The 19,629-nt window shown below is 40.3% G+C and overlaps 1 protein-coding gene across 6 annotated transcripts in view; it reads left to right on the top strand.

Moving 5' to 3' along the window:
• LOC143669367 (ral guanine nucleotide dissociation stimulator-like) overlaps positions 1–19,629 on the top strand; it is a 61,209-nt gene that overhangs the window by 19,309 nt on the left and 22,271 nt on the right. For 5 of the 6 annotated variants that reach the window (XM_077144123.1, XM_077144126.1, XM_077144130.1 and 2 more), the window contains exons 1-3: positions 32–309; positions 516–647; positions 7,466–7,602. The exons of the other annotated variant lie outside the window; for it this stretch is intronic. The gene's annotated coding sequence lies outside the window, so the exon portion shown is untranslated. Of the gene's footprint in view, positions 1–31; positions 310–515; positions 648–7,465; positions 7,603–19,629 lie in introns of those variants that run through there. 6 annotated transcript variants of the gene reach the window in all.

Below are 19,629 nucleotides of genomic sequence, written 5' to 3'. Positions count from 1 at the left end.
CTCCCCCTCCCACCCGCCCCCTACCCGGCGCCCCCAGAGCCCCCGCGTCTCCCCTGCACGGGGCTGCCGTTGTTAAGATGGCCGCAACCCGGAGGCTCCGCAGAGGCGCCGCCATTGCAGCTTCGGGAGCCGCTGAGGCCGCGCTCCTGGCGGCTGTCCAGGGGCCCTCCGGCTGGGGCCTGAGGAAGCAGAGACCAGGCACCGGAGCAGGAGGCGGGAAGCACCGGAGAGGCGGGGGTCTCCGCGCCATGGCGGGAGCCTGGGGGCAGCGCCGTGATGAGGCCACAGCGGGCCAGGGGCGGTTTGGGGGTCAGAGCTGGTCTCCCAGGGCTCAGGGGCTGGGGGTGGCTGTGGTCGGCGGGGGGCGGTGCTTTGGGGGTCGGTGGGGTCCCTGCTGTGGGCTTTTCTGGGTTTAGAAGGTGTTTTTTAATTGGGGTGTTTTTGTGAGCCCCATTGTTTTAATAAGCAAAGGTTAAACATTCCTCATTTCTAACAGTCACTTACAAATTTATCAGAAAAGGATGAACATATCAGTGAAGAAAAGAAACTTGGCAGAAGGAAACCTATTGGTAAAGAAGAATTTGCCCTAACCACTAAATCCCAAAGAATGCATGAATGATCCAAGGACAAGTGAAAGCCAAAATGAGGTAACATTATTTTACTTACCGAATGGAAGTAAAGAAAAATCAATGATCATTGGAGATGTTGTCAATACAGTAAAAAAGCTGCTCCCAGATACATAGGTCTGTGAATCATGGTTTTGGTAGCCTCTTGAGGGAAAGCAGCTGAGTGCATGAATCAAATAGGTTTACTACCTCTTCTAATGAAAAATGTCCTCACAGATACATCCCTAAATATTCCATGTCGCTGTTCATTTCAGTATAGCTTTAGATTAACTCAAAAGGATTGGAAACCTAAGTACAAACTGGGGAGGAAATTTGTATATGTTTTCTTAAGATGGAATGTTATGAAAGTATATTCAAAAGAGATGTCTTTCTCAAACTGTGAACATACACATAGTTATAATCTTTAGGTAAATTTTGTGCCATATAGAGACTGATTCAAATTATAAATCTTAGATGTTTTCAATGTCATATATAGTAAATACTATGTCTACATGTAAATATATCTTATTTATTAATCAAAACATATTGAAAATAGGAAACTAAATATTCATAGTAGATGTGTTCAGTGATGGGATTGTGGGTTGCTTTTAGTTTCTGTTTTTTGTTTCATAGATATTTTAAAGTATCTGTAGTGCTCATAGAATGCATTTATGGAGTGAAAAACATCTATCTTTAGAAACATAATTCACTAAAATTGGGGTTAATTTTAACCCCAAACTACTACACTACCCTGGTTTGAATTTATTTTTCTTTGCAGAAGAAATACACGAAACCCATTGTACTTTTTTTCTACCAAAGAAACATTTTTTGCTTTAGTCTCACATATAAGGTAAAATTTTAAAATATTAATTACGATCTATTTTCAGCACCCTGTAGTAATGACGTTCCTTTATTCTTCCTCATGCAGAAACATTTTAATTTTTTAAATTAATTTTTAAATTAAAAAAATGACAAGAAAGAAACACAAATACTCTTAACATAGGATCATTCCATTCTACATATATAATTAATAATTCACAATATCACCACATAGTTGCATATTCATCATCATGATCATTACTTAGAACATTTGCATCAATCAGAAAAAGAAATAAAAAGACAACAGAAGAAGAAATGAAATGAAAAAAGAAATTATATATACCATACCCCTTACTACTCTCTTTCATTGATCATTAGCATTTCAAATTAAATTTATTTTAACATTTGTTTCCCCTATTATTTATTTTTATTCCATATGTTCTACTCATCTGTTGACAAGGTAGATACAAGGAGCATCAGACACAAGGTTTTCACAATCACACAGTCACATTGTGAAAGTTATATCATTACACAATCACCATCAAGAAACATGGCTACTGGAACACAGCTCTACATTTTCAGGCAGTTCCCTCCAGCCTCTCAATAACATCTTGACTAACAAGGTGATATCTACTTAATGCATAAGAATAACCTCCAGGATAACCTCTCGACTGTATTTGGAATCTCAGCCATTGACACTTTGTCTCATTTCACTTTTCCCCCTTTTGGTTGGGAAGGTTTTTTCAATCCCTTGATGCTGAGTCACAGCTCATTGTAGGGTTTTTCTCAATCCCTTGATGCTGAGTCACAGCTCATTCTAGGATTTCTGTCCCACATTACCAGGAAGGTCCACACCCCTGGAAGTCATGTCCCATGTAGACAGGGGAAGGGTGGTGAGTTTGCTTGTTGTGTTGGCTGGAGAGAGAGAGGCCACATCTGAACAAGAAAAGAGGTTCTCTTGCAGGGACTCTTAGGCCTAATTTTAAGTAGGCTTGACCTGTCCTTTTTGGGAACAAGTTTCATATGAACAAACCCCAAGACTGGGGGCTCAGCCTATAGCTTTGGTTGTCCACACTGATTGTGAGAATATCAAGAATTCAACTTGGGGAGGTTGAATTTTCCCCCGTTCTCACCATTCCCCGAAGGGGACTTTGCAAATACTTTTTTATTCACTGATCAAATCACTCTGCGATTTTTCAGGGTATCCCTCTGGACAAACCAACAAAATCTCATGTCCTACTTAAGGTTCCATGTACTTATGGTGTTCAATTAAGCTATCTACATAAGTTGTATTAGGAAATGCACTAATCAAAATATAAATTTTGTACCAAATAAACACTTTTGCTTTAGTCTCACACATAGGTTGAAATTTAAAAATATTAATTACCATTTATTTTCAGCACCCTGCAGTAATGACATTCCTTTGTTCTTCCTCATGGAAAAACATTTTTAAAAGTTGTACATTTAGTTGCTATCATTATACACTCTAGGCATTCCAAGATTATACCATCTAATCTTTATCATCTATCTTTCTTTCTGATTTCTTTTGTGCCCCCAGCCCTCCTCCCTCCATCATTCTCACATTCAGCTTCATTCAGTGTTTTAACATAATTGTATTACAGTTAGGTAGTATTGTGCTGTCCATTTCTGGGTTTTTACATTCAGTCCTGTTACACAATCTGTATCCCTTCAGCTCCAATTACCCAATATCTTACCCTATTTCTACCTCCTGATGGTCTCTGTTACCAATGAAATTCTCCAAGTTTATTCACTAATGTCACTTCATATCAGTGAGACCATAGAGTATTTGTCCTTTTGTTTCTGGTTAATCTCACTCAGCATAATGTCTTCAATGTCCGTCCATGTTGTTACATGCTTTATAAATTTCTTCTGTCTTATGGCTGCGTAATATTCCATCGTATGTATATACCACAGTTTGTTTAGCCACTCTTCTGTTGATGGATATCTGGCTGTTTCCATCTCTTTGCAATTGGAAACAATGCTGCTATAAACATTGGTGTGCAAATGTCTGTTTGCGTCCTTGCCCTCACGTCCTCTGAGTAGATACCTAACAATGGTATTACCAGGGCGTATGGCAATTTTATATTTAGCTTTCTGAGGAATTGCCAAAGTGCCTTCCACAGTGGTTGTACCATTTGAAATCCCCACCAACAGTGGATAAGTGTGCCTCTTTCTCCACATCCTCTCCAGCATTTGTCATTTTCTGTTTTATTGATAATGGTCATTCTGGTGTGTGTGAGATGATATCTCATTGTGGTTTTGATTTGCATTTCCGTAATAGCCAGGGAAGTTGAGCATTTCTTCTTGTGCCTTTTGGCCATTTGTATTTCCTCTGCTGAGAAGTGTCTGTTCAAGTCTTTTGCCCATTTTGTGATTGGGTTGGCTGTCTTTTTGTTGTTGAGTTGAACAATCTCTTTATAAATTCTGGATACTAGACCTTTATCTGCTATGTGATTTCCAAATTTTGTTCCCCATTGTTTAGGCTGTCTTCTTACTTTCTTGATGAAATTTTTTGATGTGCAAAAGAGTTTAATTTTGAGAAGTTCCCATTTCTTTCTTTCTTTCTTCAATGCTCTTGCTTTGGGTGTAAGGTCTAGGAAACCACCTCCTAGTATAAGATTTATAAAATGCTTCCCTACATTTTCTTCTAACAGCTTTTTTTTTTTTTTTTTTACATGGGCAGGCACTGGGAATCAAACCCGAGTCCTCTGGCATAGCAGGCAAGCATTCTTGCCTGCTGAGCCACTGTGGCCCTTCTTCTAACAGTTTTATGGTCTTAGATCTAATGTTTAGGTCTTTTATCCATTTTGAGTTAATTTTTGTATAGGGTGTGAGATATGGGTCCTCTTTCTTTCGCATATGGATATCCAGTTCTCTAGGCACCATTTATTTATTTTTTTAAATGTTTTTTTTAATTTTAAAATGTAACATATTTACAAAGCAAAGAAAATAAAAAGCAATAATTTTTAAAGCACACTTCAACAAGCAGTCACACTACAGATCCCAGAGTAGGCACCATTTATTGAAGAGACTGTTCTGTCCCAGGTGAGTTGACTTGACTGCCTTATCAAAGATAAATTGTCCATAGATGAGAGGGTCTATATCTGAACACTGTATTCTATTCCGTTGGTCAGTATATCGATCTTTATGCCAGTACCATGCTGTTTGACCACCTTGGTCATAATATGTAGCTTCATAGTATGCCTTAAAGTCAGGTAGCGTGAGACCTTCAACTTCATTTTTTTTCTCAGGATACTTTTAGCTATTCGGGACACCCTGCCCTTCTAGATAATTTTGGTTGTTGGTTTTTCTATTACTGAGAAGTAAGTTGTTGAGATTTTAATTGGTATTGCATTGAATCTGTAAATCAATTTAGGTAGAATTGACATCTTAACTATATTTAGTCTTCCAATCCATGAACACAATATGCCCTTCCATCTCTTTAGGTCTTCTGTGATTTCTTTTAACAATTTCTTGTAGTTTTCTTTGTCTCTTTAGTTAAATTTATGCCTAAATATTTTCTTCTTTTGGCTGCAATTGTAAATGGAATTCTTTTCTTGATTTCTCCCTCAGATTGTTCATTACTAGTGTATAGAAACACTACAGATTTTTGAGTGTTGATCTTGTAACCTGCCACTTTGCTGTATTCATTTATTAGCTCTAGTAGTTTTGCTGTGGATTTTTTTTGGGTTTTCAACATGTAGTATCATATCATCTGCAAACAGTGAGAATTTTACTTCTTCCTTTCAAATTTTGATGCCTTGTATTTCTTTTTCTTCTCTAATTGCTCTGGCTAGAACTTCCAACACAATGTTGAATAACAGTGGTGATAATGGACATCCTTGTCTTGTTCCTGATCTTAGGGGGGACGTTTTCAGTTTTTCATCAGGATGATGTCAGCTTGTAGATTTTTCATCTATTCCCTTTATCATTTTGAGGAAGTTCCCTTCTATTCCTATCCTTTGAAGTGTTTTCAACAGGAAAGGATGTTGAATTTTGTCAAATGCCTTTTCTGCATCAATCGAGAGATCCTGTGGTTTTTCTGCTTTGATTTGTTGATTTGGTGTATTACAGGAATTGATTTTCTTATATTGAACCCATCCTTGCATACCTGTGATGAATCCTTCTTGGTCATGATGTATAATTCTTTGAATGTGTTGCTGGATTCAATTTGCTGGAATTTTGTTGAGGATTTTTGCATCTATATTCATTGGTCTGTAGTTTTCTTGTTCTGTAATATCTTTGTCTGGCTTTGGTATGAGAGTGATGTTGACTTCATAGAATGAGTTAGGTGGCTTTCCCTCCTCTTCCATTTTTTTGAAGTGTTTGAGCAGAATTGGTACTAATTCTTTCCGTAATGTTTGGTAGAATTCACCTGTGAAGCCATCCAGTCCTGGACTTATCTTTTTTGGGGAGCTTCTTAATGACTGATTTAATTTCTTTAGTTGTGATTGGTTTGTTGAGGTCATCTATTTCTTCTCGAACAAAGTTGGTTGTTCATACCTTTCTAGAAAGTTGTTCATTTCTTCTACATTGTCATGTTTATTAGCGTAAAGTTATTCATAGTATCCTCTCCTGACTTCCTTTATTTCTGTGGGGTCAGTGGTTATGTCTCCTCTTCCATTTCTGATCTTATTTATTTGCAACCTCTCACATCTTCTCTTTGTCAATCTTGCTAAAGGTCCATCAATCTTACTGATTTTCTCATAGAACCAGCTTGTGGGTTTGTTGATTTTCTCAACTGTTTGCATATTCTCAATTTCATTTATTTCTGCTCTAGTCTTCATTAGTTCTTTCCTTTTACTTGCTTTGGGGTTAGCTTGCTGTTCTTTCTCTACTTCTTCCAAGTGAACAGCTCATTCCTGGATTTTTGCCCTTCCTGTTTTTTTATATAGACATTTAGGGCAATAAATTTCCCTCTTAGCACTGCCTTTGCTGCATCCCATAAGTTTTGATATGTTGTGTTTTCATTTTCATTTGCCTCAAGATGTTTACTGATTTCTTTTGTAATTTCTCCCTTGATCCACTGGTTGTTTAAGAGTGTGTTCTTGAGCCTCCACATATTTGTGAATTTCCTGGCACTCTACCTACTATTGATTTCCAACTTGATTCATTTTTGATCTGAGAAAGTGTTTTGTATGGTTTCAATCTTTTTAAATTTATTGAGACTTGCTTTGTGACCCAGCATATGGTCTATCCTTGAGAATGATCCATGAGCACTTGAGAAAATGGTGTATCCTGCTGTTGCGGGGTGTAATGTTCTATAAATGTCTAAGTCTAGCTCATTTATTGTATTATTCAAATTATCTGTTTCTTTACTGATCCTCTGTCTAGATCTTCTGTCCATTGATGAGAGTGTGGAATTGAAGTCTCCAACTATTATGGTAGATGTGTCTATTTCTGTTTTCAGTGTTTGCCTCATGCATTTTAGAGCATTCTGACTTGGTACATAAATATTTATGATTGCTATGTCTTCTTGTTGAATTGTTCCTTTTATTATTACATAGTGTCCGAAACCCATTGTACTTTTAAAACAAAAACAGATGTACAACCTAAATCTTTTTGCCTAAACTCTTTAATTTAGTCCAATATTGCATTAAGAGCCGGGCTATGGAAGTGAATTAAGTCAATGTGTCTGTAGAAGCTGAGAAAAAGCAACAAGCCTGACAGAGTCAGAATAAACACTGTTTCTTAATTCAGCATACCTTGCATTGAAAAAAATGAAATCGGTTCAGGAGCATAGTCTTGGGAAATTGGAACAGAGAAGCTGCATTCATCTGATGCACTTGCTTTCCCTAGTCACACCAGCAAGTTATCACTGACACACACTTACTACAAGAGACATTTTGTTCTTCCTCTTCAGTATAAATGAAATGATTCTCCTCTGGTTCTTGCATCCTGGATTATCTTTAATTAAGATACCGTGTGCTTTTTTTCCTTTGTAAAACTTTTTATCAGAAATTGTTGAATTCCTATCTTTTTTATTTGCTCATTTGCTTATTGCTATTTCTGTCTTCTAGGTCCCATGAGATCTATAGTAGCAGAAATGTTATTTTTCTTGTTGACCATCCATGCCAAGATCACAGCATAATACTTGGCCTATAGAAGACATTGAATAAATAAGAAGGAACTTGCTATTGAATGAAGATACTACCAAGTAATGTTCTTCCTATTTTGCCTAGTTCTAGTGCTTTCAAATTTAATTTTCACAATCTATGAATCTCATTGCTTTTACCTACAGCATAATTTGTGGCTACCATTTTGTATATTCTCTCTAAACTTTTTGGCAATCCCTGAAGATAGAAAATTACTATTCTATGAAAATATTCCCTGAAACCAATGTCCCAATGAAATATTTAATGAATGCCTTTGTGTCACATCTTCCCCCTGTTCATAAAGCAAAGCCTTAAATAATTACAGATTTCAGGTTTTTCACACTTTATTTTCATTTCAAATTTTAAAATGTGGTGCTTGGTTAATTTTTTATTATTCCCAATTGATTATTGACAATAACAATCATGGATATTTGAAGGGCACAAATAAATAACAAGTATGATGTTTCTGTTCTACTAGTTGTAGTAGGGATTAATGTCCTGTGATAAAAGGTAGTAGGCCTGATTATATGGTTGTGTTAGTTAGATTCAGTTGTCAACTTGGCCAGGTGAGCATACCTAGTTCTGTTGCTGTGGACACAAGTCAATGGTACGTGAACCTCATCTGTTGCTAATAAGAACCTCATCTGCAGTTGGCTAGGAGGCATGTCTGCTGCAATGAGTGATGTTTGACTTAATTGGCTGGTGCTTAAATGAGAGAACGCAATGTAGCACAGCCTAAGCAGCTCAGCACTCCTCATCTCAGCATTAGCAGCTCAGCCCAGGCCTTTGGAGATGCAGAAAGAAGTTACCCCGGGGAAAGTTGTTGGAACCCAGGGGCCTGGAGAGAAGACCAGCAGAGACCATCCTGTGCCTTCCACGTAAGAAAGAACCTCAGTGGAAAGTTAGCTGCCTTTCCTCTGAAGAACCAACAAAATAAATCCCCTTTTATTAAAAGCCAATCCGTCTCTGGTGTGTTGCATTCCGGCAGCTAGCAAACTAGAACAATGGTTATGGCCTTAACCGTAGTGGGAATTATCATAACCACTTTTCACATGAAAATAATGATTCAGGAGTTTTAAGTTATTGAAAAAAATCAATTTAAATTAACTTATGTAAAAAAAGAACGAGGCTCCAACTAGGTTTGTGTCACTTAAAAGTTAGCATGTGTCTTATGGCAGGGTGCTTCTTCAGGCACTCAATGAATGATATTAGTGCAGGGTCTCAGTTTTGAGCCTGTGTCATCAGCCACTGAGAACAGGAGGCCTTGCATGTGAGATTATCTCCATCATCAATGTTCCTATTAACATCAAACAAAATAGCAAAATAATACCCTTTTACTCTTGGGACTACATATTTGAAAATTGAAACTTGAGTTTAGTATTATTTATAAATATTTTACATTGATGTATCATTTGTGACTGAAAGAGCATACTAGGAAAAGTATGCAAGTGATCTAAAGTAATCAGGAGGCTGTGACTGTGGATGTTGTGATTACAGATTTTTAAGATAGATTTCAGGGCTTAGTATCTTACTAATGTCTATTTGGTGTAAATCATAGAGCCTTCAAAAAGGAGATTATATCATAGTGGTTTAATGTAAGGGAAAATGTCCACATGTTCTGTTCCTGGAAAATAATATTGTCCTCTCTAAAGAAATTGTGGTAGATCCTTTCTACAAAATCAGTTTACAGAATATTACTTGCATAGACTTGAACCTCTCTGCCCCCATGTGCTTATTCCTTAGTAATCATTCCTTCTTGGAGCTCTGTTTCACCATAACCACCAGGCTGTCAGGTTTGTGGTGGCCACATAAGACCATCATCTACAAAGACTGTGTTATCCAACTCTGTGTGTTTCTCTGTCTGTGCCACACAGAACGTGTTTTGCTGGTGGTGATGGCCTCTGACTGCTGTGTAGCTGTCTGCCAGTTACTATACTGCATTGTCATCATGCACCCTATTTTCTGTGGGAAGCCTGTACTCATGGTCTAGTACTCATGGTCTAGTCTCTGGCCTGGTTGAATCACTGATCCAATCCCCCATCCCTCTCCAGCTTCCCTTCTGTGTCCCCCACCATGTGGATGACACCGTGAGGTGCCTGTGCTCGCACATGTGCCCTGCAGAGACACTTCCTGCAATGAGTGGCAGAGAACCATCTCTGTTGTCCTTTTCACCATCATGCCAATGGGCTTCATTCGGACTGCTGTGGCGACATAGCTCATGCCATTGGGAAGATGGAGTCAGAGGAGAGAAGGCAGAAAGCCATTGCAATCTGCTCCTGGTGGTGTGGTGTTTTCTTTCTTTCTTTTTTTTTTTTTTTTACATATGCAGGCACTGGGCAGTGAACCCAGGTCTCTGGCATGGCAGGCATGAAACTGCCTGCTGAGCCATTCTGGCCCTGCTGTGGGTTTTGGATTTAGTGTTTGCAGGATTATGTGAGGTTGTGGGGAGTGAATCTTTGGGGTGGGTGAGTATTACAGGTTTAGAAAATCAGTATTTAGAGGGCTCTGCAGAGACAATGTTGGGAGGTCAGTGACACCACTGAGAGGACAGGGTTAGGAAAGAATGGGGTCATCGTGGGCAGTCATGAGATTGAGGAGGTCAATGGTGGTCCATGAATGTGATGCTTGGGATTCAGCAATTACGGTGTCTATGGTGGTTGGAGCTGGATTGTCAGAGAGGGGCAGGGTTGGGGGCTGCAGGGTTTGGGGATTGGGAGTATCTGTGGGAATCTGAGATGGAGGCTGGGGTTCAGGGATGGTGATGTTTGTGGAAGTCTGGTTTGTCATGTCTCTGAATGTAAGTAATTAGTGTATTATGATGAGTCATGAGGACAGTGGGTGTTAGTGGAGGTGGGTCGGTTTGAATTTGTGGGCCTAAGGAAAGCCGTGTCCTTGAATCCTCATTTAGTGTTGCTGGGTGGGAGTTTTTAAATTGTTCTCATGTAGATGTGGCTCACCAAATTGTGCGTATTAACTTTTGATTAGAGGGAGATGTGACTCCACCCATTCCCGGTGTGCCTTTCTTGGAATCCTTTAGAGGCAGAGAAAGTTGGGATTCCACGGGAGCAGAGCCAGATGGGTGATGAGAACCATGAAGCAGAGTGCCCACGCCGCCAGGGATCTTTTGAGGTGAAGAAGGATTATGTCCCTGTGGGAGCTTCATGAGACAAAAAGCCTAGAGAGAAAGCTCACAGACATCACCATGTTCGCTATGTGCCTTTCCAGTTGAGAGAGAAACCCTGAACTTCCTTGGCCCTTACTGAGTGAAGGTAACCTTTTGTTGGTGTCTTAATTTGGATATTTTTGTAGACTTGCTTTAATTGGCAAATTTTCATATGAAAATATGGGAGTGCGACATATTAAACTCCCCTTTTTCAAAGCCTTTCTGTTTCAGGTGTATTGCATTCCGGCAGCTGGCAGACTAGAACATGGGGAGACAGTGGCTGTTGGGGTATGTGCAGGGTCAGTGTTCAGGTCTCCATGGGGATCACAGGTCATCTCTGTGTGGTCTGGGGAGAAATGGTGATGCTAGGTTTGTGCAATTCAACAATTAGACGGTGTTCAGAATCTTCATTGGGCTTTTGGTGAAAGGAGCTCCTGGGGGTCATGGGTGTGACAGGTGTCACATCAGGTCCAGCTCCCTGTGCACCTCTGTCTGTCCAGACTCATGCTGGGCTGCTGCATTTCTTCTTCCTCTTCTCCCCATGGTCACTGTGCGGGAGAGGTGTGGCTGTTGTCCCGACTTCTCAGAGAAGTCCCCACAGGCCCAGGTCTCCAGTTGTGGCACAGCCAGGAGGCAGATCTGACATGAGAGTTGGAGCTCTGGGGACTGGTGTGCCTGGGGGAAAACCCTGGCATGACTGTGCACCCACTGGCTGCATGTCCTCCTTTCTCCCATCCCAGTGTGAATCAGAGTGACCCTGAGGAAGGTTGTGACCAGTAATGCACAGCCCATCAAGGCAGGTGTTGGAAAGAGACCTGAGGAACACCAGGGGCCTGCCTTCCATAATGATGATGTCCTATATCATCATCATCCTGGGCACCTCCACCTGATGGGTCCTGGATCTGCTCTTTGAAAGGTGAGCACTTGTTCCCTCCCACGGCAAAGGGAGACTTTGCCACCACTAGCTTCTATATAGGGAAGCTCACTGCAGCTTCTAGATTCAGTTTCCTCCTCTGAAAAGTGGAGTGATAGGAGGTGATTGTCATGAGTGTGTGGGAGAAGCCATGGGAGATGCATCAGTGGTATCTGGCTTTGCTAAAAGGTGGGCAGAGGGGATGGGTGTGTTCCATGTGCAGCATTTTCCTCTCCCCCATGCAGAAGCTCTCCCTCACCTGTCATTGAGCTCATGACCTTTGGGAAACCTCTTTTCCCACTTAGAAAGGAGGTTTTGGATTCCACTATGGCACTTTTTCCTGGGTATAGGCAGTGACTGGATTGCTGGGGGTGGGCAGGGTTCCCCAAAACCACACACATAGCTAAGAAGACTCAGCTCAGGGCTCAGACATCAAACATATATAAAATCTCTACAATGTACCAATGGCTTATTCCCTAAGCCCTTATTCAGGTCACCTAGTAGATGGATCTTCTCCATCTTTGGTTTCCATTGTAGTCAGTGAATCCGATAGCAACAGTAGACATTTTGAGTGGGTAGTTCACCCAATAAATGAGATGCAATTCTGTCATGGTCTCCTGTAAATGGGGACCTATCCTCTCTCATTGTGATCTGCGTGGTGCATGCAGGAGCATGCCAAAATGCCATGGATAATGGGTGAGGGGAGAGGGCCATCTCTTTCCCCAGATCAGCTCAGGGAGTGTGGGCAATGTGGCAATGAGTGGCTGGGCATAGCCCTGGGCCCCACACACCTATCATGCCTAATGGAGTAGAGGGCTACAGAGCATTCCCCTGCTGGAGAGCTGGAGAAAAAAACAGCTTTGTCAGGAGTGCTGGGTCACTGGATGTAGAAGGGACCCTGGGGGCTCAGAGCCAGCCCAATAGAGAATGAGTCCCACCATGGCCTCATCTGAGCTCTGTGTTCTCCTCTACCCCAGCTTCAGACCCAGATTAGGGGATTTGGTGAGCTACCTACCAGACATGTTCTTCAAACTCTACACTCCTAGCCCAGTTTCTGACTGCTTGGGGTCTGCTGCACCCTTCCGCTTCGGGAGGACAGTGACTGTGGGAATAAGAGGCCCACACATGGCACAACAGGAGGCAACATCTCAGGGCATGAAGTAAAATTTGAGGGTCCATTAGGGCCCTGGACAGGTGAAGGAGGAGGACAGACTCAGTCCCCTCATGGGTCAGATATTTAAGAAGTTCCTGCTGTGTGCTAGCATCGAGGCATCAACAGCAACCCAACCCATCCCTGTACTCATGGGGTTCCAGTTGGAGGCAGCCAGGAGGGAGAGACAGAGAAGTATGTGAGACTTTGCTGTATAAGAGCAGAGTTGGTCCAACTGCATACATGGGGAAAATCCAATGGAAGTGCTTTTCTAGCTTCCCCCTGGAGGCCAGGACTGCCACTGCCAGCCCAGGTCTGTGAACATGTGCCAATAAATGGTCTTGATAGTGATGGGCTCTTGACAGGAAACTGCACAAAAGGAGAGTCTATGTAAATAAATATGATAATGATAATTCACCCTTGCCCTCCCCCCCATTGGGGTCCTTGCCTTTTGTTTTCTCTAGGCCCCTCAAGTTGTAGACAAATTCATGTAGGTGGCAATGTACATTTTAAGGGAAGAGCACCCACCGATTTTTTTCCATGTTTTTATTGTGTAATACAACATATACACAAAGCAAATAAATCAAAAGGAATCGTTTTTTAAGTACTCTTCCAAAAGTCATTACAGGACTGATTCCCGAGTTTGTCATAGGCTACCCTACAATCCTCTGAGATTTTTCCTTCTAGCTGCTCCAGAACATTGGAGGCTAGAAGGAATATTTTTTTAATCATCACAAATGACTTTTTTCTTTTTCTTGTTGATAATAACATATATACAAAAAAGTAAAAAATTTGAAAGCACTGCACCACAATTGATTGTCGAACATATTTCAGAATTTGGCATGGTTTCCATTCCAGAATTTTAGGTTTTCACTTCTAGCTGTTTTAAGACACTGGAGACTAAGAGTCATCAATTGAATGATTCAGCAATCATATTCATTTGTTAAATCCTATGTTTTCTGTATAACTCCACGATCACCTTTGATATTTCTATCTCTCTCTTTAGGGTTGTTTGGGTTATGGCCATTCTAAATTTTTCATGTTGGAAGGGTCTGTCAAAAAATAGGTTAGAGTGATGGAACTAGCTGATGTTCTGTGGAGGCTGGGCCCTATAGGTTTCAGGACTTACCTGGTCTGGGCCCACCTGGAGATTGTAGGTTTCTGGAAAGTGACTCTAGTGCATGGATCCTTTGTGGAATCTTCCATATTTCCCTAAGTGTTCTTTAGGATTGTCTGGAATGGTCCTGCTTGGGGGTTGGCAGGTTAGGATAGGAAGCAATTTCTAACTGAAGCTTGTATAAGAGCAACCTCCAGAGTAGGCTCTTGACTCTATTTGACTATCAGCCACTCATACTTTATTAGTTACACTTCTCTTCCCCCTTTTGGTCAGGATGGAATAGTTGATCCCATGGTGCCAGGGCCAGACTCAGCCTTGGGAGGCAGCTCCCATGCTGCCAGTGAGACTTTCACCCCTTGGTATCATGTCCCACATAGAGGGGAGGGCAGTAATTTTACTTGCCAAATTCAGCTTAGAGACAGGCCACATCTGAGCAACAAAAAATGGTCCTCCAGAAGTAACTCTCAGACATGCCTATAGGTAGGCTAAGCTTCTCCACTACCTACATAAGCTTCACAAGAGTAAGCTTCAAGATCAAGGGCATGACCTATTGATTTGGGTGTCCCAAAATTTGGACACAGCATCAGGGAATTTCCAGATGGTAAAGTTTAACAGTTTCCTATTTTTTCTCCCATCACCCAAGGGACCTGCCAACCCTTCTCAATTATCTGCTTAAGGGACTCTAGGATGTATCCAGCATTGCATTAAGCCACACGGGATTAAAGGACCTCTTTCCTCCTCTGGGCTCCCTGTGTTTCAAGAGCTATACAGATACGTTGAGGTAGATTATGTGCTCTAAAGAAATTTCAGTTACAGAACAAATAGACCTTTCTTCCTTTGGTCTCCAAGAGTATGTGTGGTTCTAAAGTATAAACAATGTCTTCCTTATCCCTGTGTCCTGAAGTACTTTATCTCCAACCTGATCAGCCTCATTTCCATCTCCAAATATCAGGTTATATATAGATATATAGCCTCTCGAAATCCAGAAATAATAATTATCACTCTGGACCAAACACATCTGCCATTAAAGCTCACAATCTTGGCCGGTTTTCTAAGAAGCATTTTCTAAAGGATACCGTACCATAATTGCTCTTTTGTTTCTGGCTTCTTCTGCCCCACCATATGTCCCACACATTCACTCATCATTGCTTGCCTCATGCCTTTGCTCCTTTTTATAGCAGCACAACATTCATTTTTTGTCCTAGTTTGCCAGCTGCCGGTATGCAATATTCCTGAAATGGAATGGCTTTTCAAAAGGGGAATTTAATAAGTAGTTAGTTTAAGGCTGAGAAAATGTCCCAATTAGATCTAGTCAAAAGAAATGTCCAATCAAAGGTATCCAGGGAAAGATACCTTGGATCAAGAAAGCTGATGAAGTTCAGGGTTTCTCTCTCAAGTGAGAAGGCACCTGGTGAACACGGTCACAGTATCTCTGTCAGCTGGAAGGGCACATGGTGAGTATGGCATCATCTGCTAGCTGTCTCTCCTGGCTTTCTGTTCTATGAAGCAACCTGGGAAGCGTTTTCCTTCTTCATCTCCAAAGGTCGCTGGCTGTCGACTTTCTGCTTCGTGGTGCTGCAGTATTCTTGGCTCTCTCCAAATCTCTTTCATTCTCCAAAAGATTTCCTCTTGTGTAGGACTTCAGAAATGATCAAGACCCACCCAAATGGGTAGGAACTCACCTCTACCTAATCCAGCTTAACAATCACTGTTGATTAAATCACATCTCTAGGGAGATGTTCTACCAAAAGCTTCAAACATACAATACTGAATAGGGATTAGAAGAAACAGCTGCCTTTACAAAATGGGATTAGGATTAAAACATGGCTTTTCTTGGGTATATATAGCATTTCAAACCAGCACAATTCCTAAATATGCCTTATCATTCACCAATGTACGTCTCAGTCAGTTCTGCCTTTAGCCATCTATATTCATGTCTTCATGTCATTTGTCCATTTTTTAATTGGGTTATCTGTCTTTGTATTATTGGGTTATAGGATTTTCTTAGATAGTCTTGATATCAAACTGTCATTAGACATGTGGTTTGCATGTATTTTCTCTTCTTGAATCAGCCACCTTTTCACCCTTTTGACAAGGTCCTTTGAAGCACAGAAGTTTTCAAATTTTGAGGAAATCCAATTTATTTATTTTTTTCGTTGCTTGTGCTTTGGGTGTAAGGCCTATGAAACTATGTCCTATCATTAGATCTTGTGGATATTACTCTACATTTTCTTCCAGGAGCTTTATGGTACTAGTTCTTATAGTTAGGTCTTAGTTCCATGTTTAGTTAATTTTTCATTGATTGTGAGTTTGGAGTCCTCTTTCATTAGTTTGTATATGGATATCTAGTTCTCCCAACACCATTTACTGAAGAAACTGTTCTGTCCCCGCTCAATGGACTTTGAGGCTTTGTCAAAAACCAATTGACTGGGTGGGCTATGGTGGCTCAGCAGGCAAAGTTCTCACCTACCATGCCAGAGACCTGGTTTGATTCACCGTGCCCGCCCATGCACAAAAGACCAAAAAATAAAAAATAAAAAATAAAAAACCGATTGACCATAGATCTAAGGGTCCATTTCTGAATTCTCAGTTTGATGCTATTGATTGATATATCCATTTTTATGCAAGTCTCAAGATACGTAGAACACTGTGGCTTTATGATATGCTCTGATGTCAGGAAGGATTTGGCCTCCCACTTCATTCTTCTGTTTCAATATATTTTTGCCTTTGAGGCCCATTTCCCATCCAAATTAATTTGACAAATCAGTTTTTCCATTTCTGTATAGTAGGCCGTTGGCATTTTGTTTGGTATTGCATTGATATCTGAAGGGCAATTAACCTTCCAATCCATAAACATGGATTGTGTATCTATTTATTTAAGTCTTCTTTGATATCCTTTATCAGTGTTTTGCAGTGTTCTATGTACAGGTCCTTTATGTTCTTCATTAAGTTTATTCCTGGATATTTGATTTTTTTATTTGGTATTCCGGCAGGAATTTTTTTGAAGTTCCCCCTCAGATAGGTCATTACTATTGAATAGAGGCAGCACAGATTTTGCATGTTGATCTTGTGTCCTGCCACATTGATAAAATCATTGATCTGCTTAAGTAGCATTGCTGTGGGTTTTTCTTTTTTTTTCGGTTTTGACAGAATATACCATCATATCATCTCTTCATCAAATATGGAAAGTTTTACTTCTTTCTTCCCAATGTGAATGACTTTTATTTCTTTTTCTTGCAAAATTGTTCTTGCCAGAACTTCTAGCCCAGTGTTGAATAACCATGGAGACAATGTGTATCCTTTGTTCCCAGTCTTAGAGGGAAAGTTTTCAATCCCTTACCATTTAGTAAGATGCAAGCAGTTTATTTTTCATATAAGCCCTTCATTATTTAGAGGACGTTTCTTTCAATTCTTACTTTTCAAGGTGTTTTTATGAGGATAGGGTGGTGAATTTTGTGATTTGCCTTTCCTGCATCAAATTAGATAATCATGTAGTTTTTCTCTTTTGCTTTGTTAATGTGATGAGTTATATTAACTGATTTTCTTGTGTTGAAGTGTCCTTGCATACCTGAAATAAAAGCTAATGGTGATGATGAATAATTCTTAGTATGCAGTTGGATTTGATTTGCAAGGATTTGGTTAAGTATATTTACATCTCTATTCATTAGAGAGACTATTCTGTAGTTTTCTCTTCATACAGTATCTTGTTGAGGCTTTGTTATTAGCGTGATATTGAATACATAGAATGAGTTTAGGTACTATTCCCTCATGCTCCATTTTTGGAAGGGTGCAGGGAGGAGTGGTTTTAATTCTTATTGGAATGCTTAATAAAGTTTGCCTGTGATGCCATCTGATGTTTTCTTTGTTGGGAGTTGTTTTACTTTGCAAGCTGTGGGAATGCAATATACAAGAAGAGGAATGGCTTTTAAAATGGGGAATTTACTAAGTTCCAGTTTACAGTTCTCAGTCTATTAAAATGTCCCAACTAACAGATCCAGGGAGCAGTACGTTAATTCAAGGAAGGCTGATGGGTCAGGAACACCTCGGTCAGAGGGCTAGCCATGTGGCTGGCATCTGCTGGCCCCTTAGTCCTGGGCTCTTTTGCTTTCAGCTCTGTTCCTGTGGGGGTTCCTCATTTTCTTCTCCAGGGCTGGCTTTCATCTTTTGGCTTCCCTTGGTTCTGTCCAGGTTCTGATTGCTTAACTTCTCATTGTGTCTGCTGGGCTCCAAGCATCTCCAAACATCCATGTCTCTATTCTCCAAGTGTCGGCTTCTATGTCAGCTCTGCTCTGTCAGATCTAAGCTCTCTCTAAAATGTTCACTCTTTTCAAGGACTCCCGTAAGCTAATCAAGATCCACCTAAAATGGGTGGACTCACATGTCTATCTAATCCCAAAGTCACACCTACAATTGGGTGTGTCACATGTCTGTGGTGAGAATCTAATCCAAAGTTTCTGCCCTACACTATCGAGTGTATTAAATAGGACCAAAAGAACAGGCTGCCTCCAAAAGATTGGGCCAGGACTAAAACATTGCTTTTCTGGGTTCCATAATTTATTCACTCTGGCACAGGAAGTTTTTGATGACTAATTCAGTCTCCCTACTTGTGAGGGTTGGTTGAGGTCTTCCATTTCTTCTCTAATCAATGTATGTTTTTAGAATGTTTCTAGGAAGTTGTCCATTTTATTGAAGTCATCTAGTTTGTTGGCATACAGTTGCTCATAGTAAGCTTTGATGAACTTTTTTATTTCTTCAGATTCTGTGGTAATCACACCCCACTTTTTTCTAATTGCGTTTATGTCTTTTCTCTTTTGGTCTCTGTCAGTTAAGAGTTTTTTATTTTATTGGTCTGGTAAAGGATCCAAATTTTGTTTTTTTGATTCTACTCTTTTGTATTCTCCATTTAACTAATTTCTGCTCTATTCTTTGGTAGTTTTTTCTTCTGCTGGATTCAATTGGCAGCAATTTTGTTGAGGATTTTTGTATCCATCTGCATTAGAGAGATTGGTCTGCCATGTTCTTGTTGTAGTATCTTTTTTTTTTTTTTTTTAAAGGAAAGACAGAGAGAAGGAAGGAAGGAAGGAAGAAAGGGAAACATCTTTAAACATTTCTTGTTTTATTGTATTCTGTTTCTCCGTTTTTGTTACATGGGCTGGGGCCGGGAATCGAACCGAGGTCCTCCGGCATAGCAGGCAAGCACTTTGCCCGCTGAGCCACCGCGGCCCGCCCTGTAGTATCTTTTTCTGGCTTTGGTATGAGGGTGACATTGGCTTTATAGAATGAGTTAGGTAGTCTTCTCCCCTCTCCAATGTTTTGAAGAGTTGGAGCAGGATTGGTTCTAATTCTTTCTTGAATGCTTGGTAGAATTCACATGTGAAACCAGCTGGTGCTGAACTTTTCTCTTTTGGGAGCTTCTTGCTGACAGATTCAGTCTCTTTTCTTGTGATTGGTTTATTGAGGTCATCTCTGTCTTCTTGAGTCAGGGTTGGTTGTTCATGCCTTTCTGGGCAGTTGTCCATTTCATCTACATTGTCTAGTTGATTAGTATTTTTTTTTCTCATAGTATCCTCTTATTACCTCCTTCGTTTGTGTGGGGTCACTGGCTATGTCTCCTGTTCCTTTTCTGATTTTATTTATTTGCATCTTCTCTTTTTCTTTTTGTCAAACCTGATAAGGTCCATCAATTTTATTGATTTTCTCAAATGGCCATCTTCTGATTTGTAAATTTTCTTGATTGTTTTCATGT

The sequence above is a fragment of the Tamandua tetradactyla genome, chromosome 2 (assembly GCF_023851605.1).
Source record: "Tamandua tetradactyla isolate mTamTet1 chromosome 2, mTamTet1.pri, whole genome shotgun sequence".
NCBI classification, from domain to species: domain Eukaryota; kingdom Metazoa; phylum Chordata; class Mammalia; order Pilosa; family Myrmecophagidae; genus Tamandua; species Tamandua tetradactyla.
Note: the sequence above shows the minus strand (reverse complement) of the source record. Positions and strands in the feature narration are given on the sequence as shown.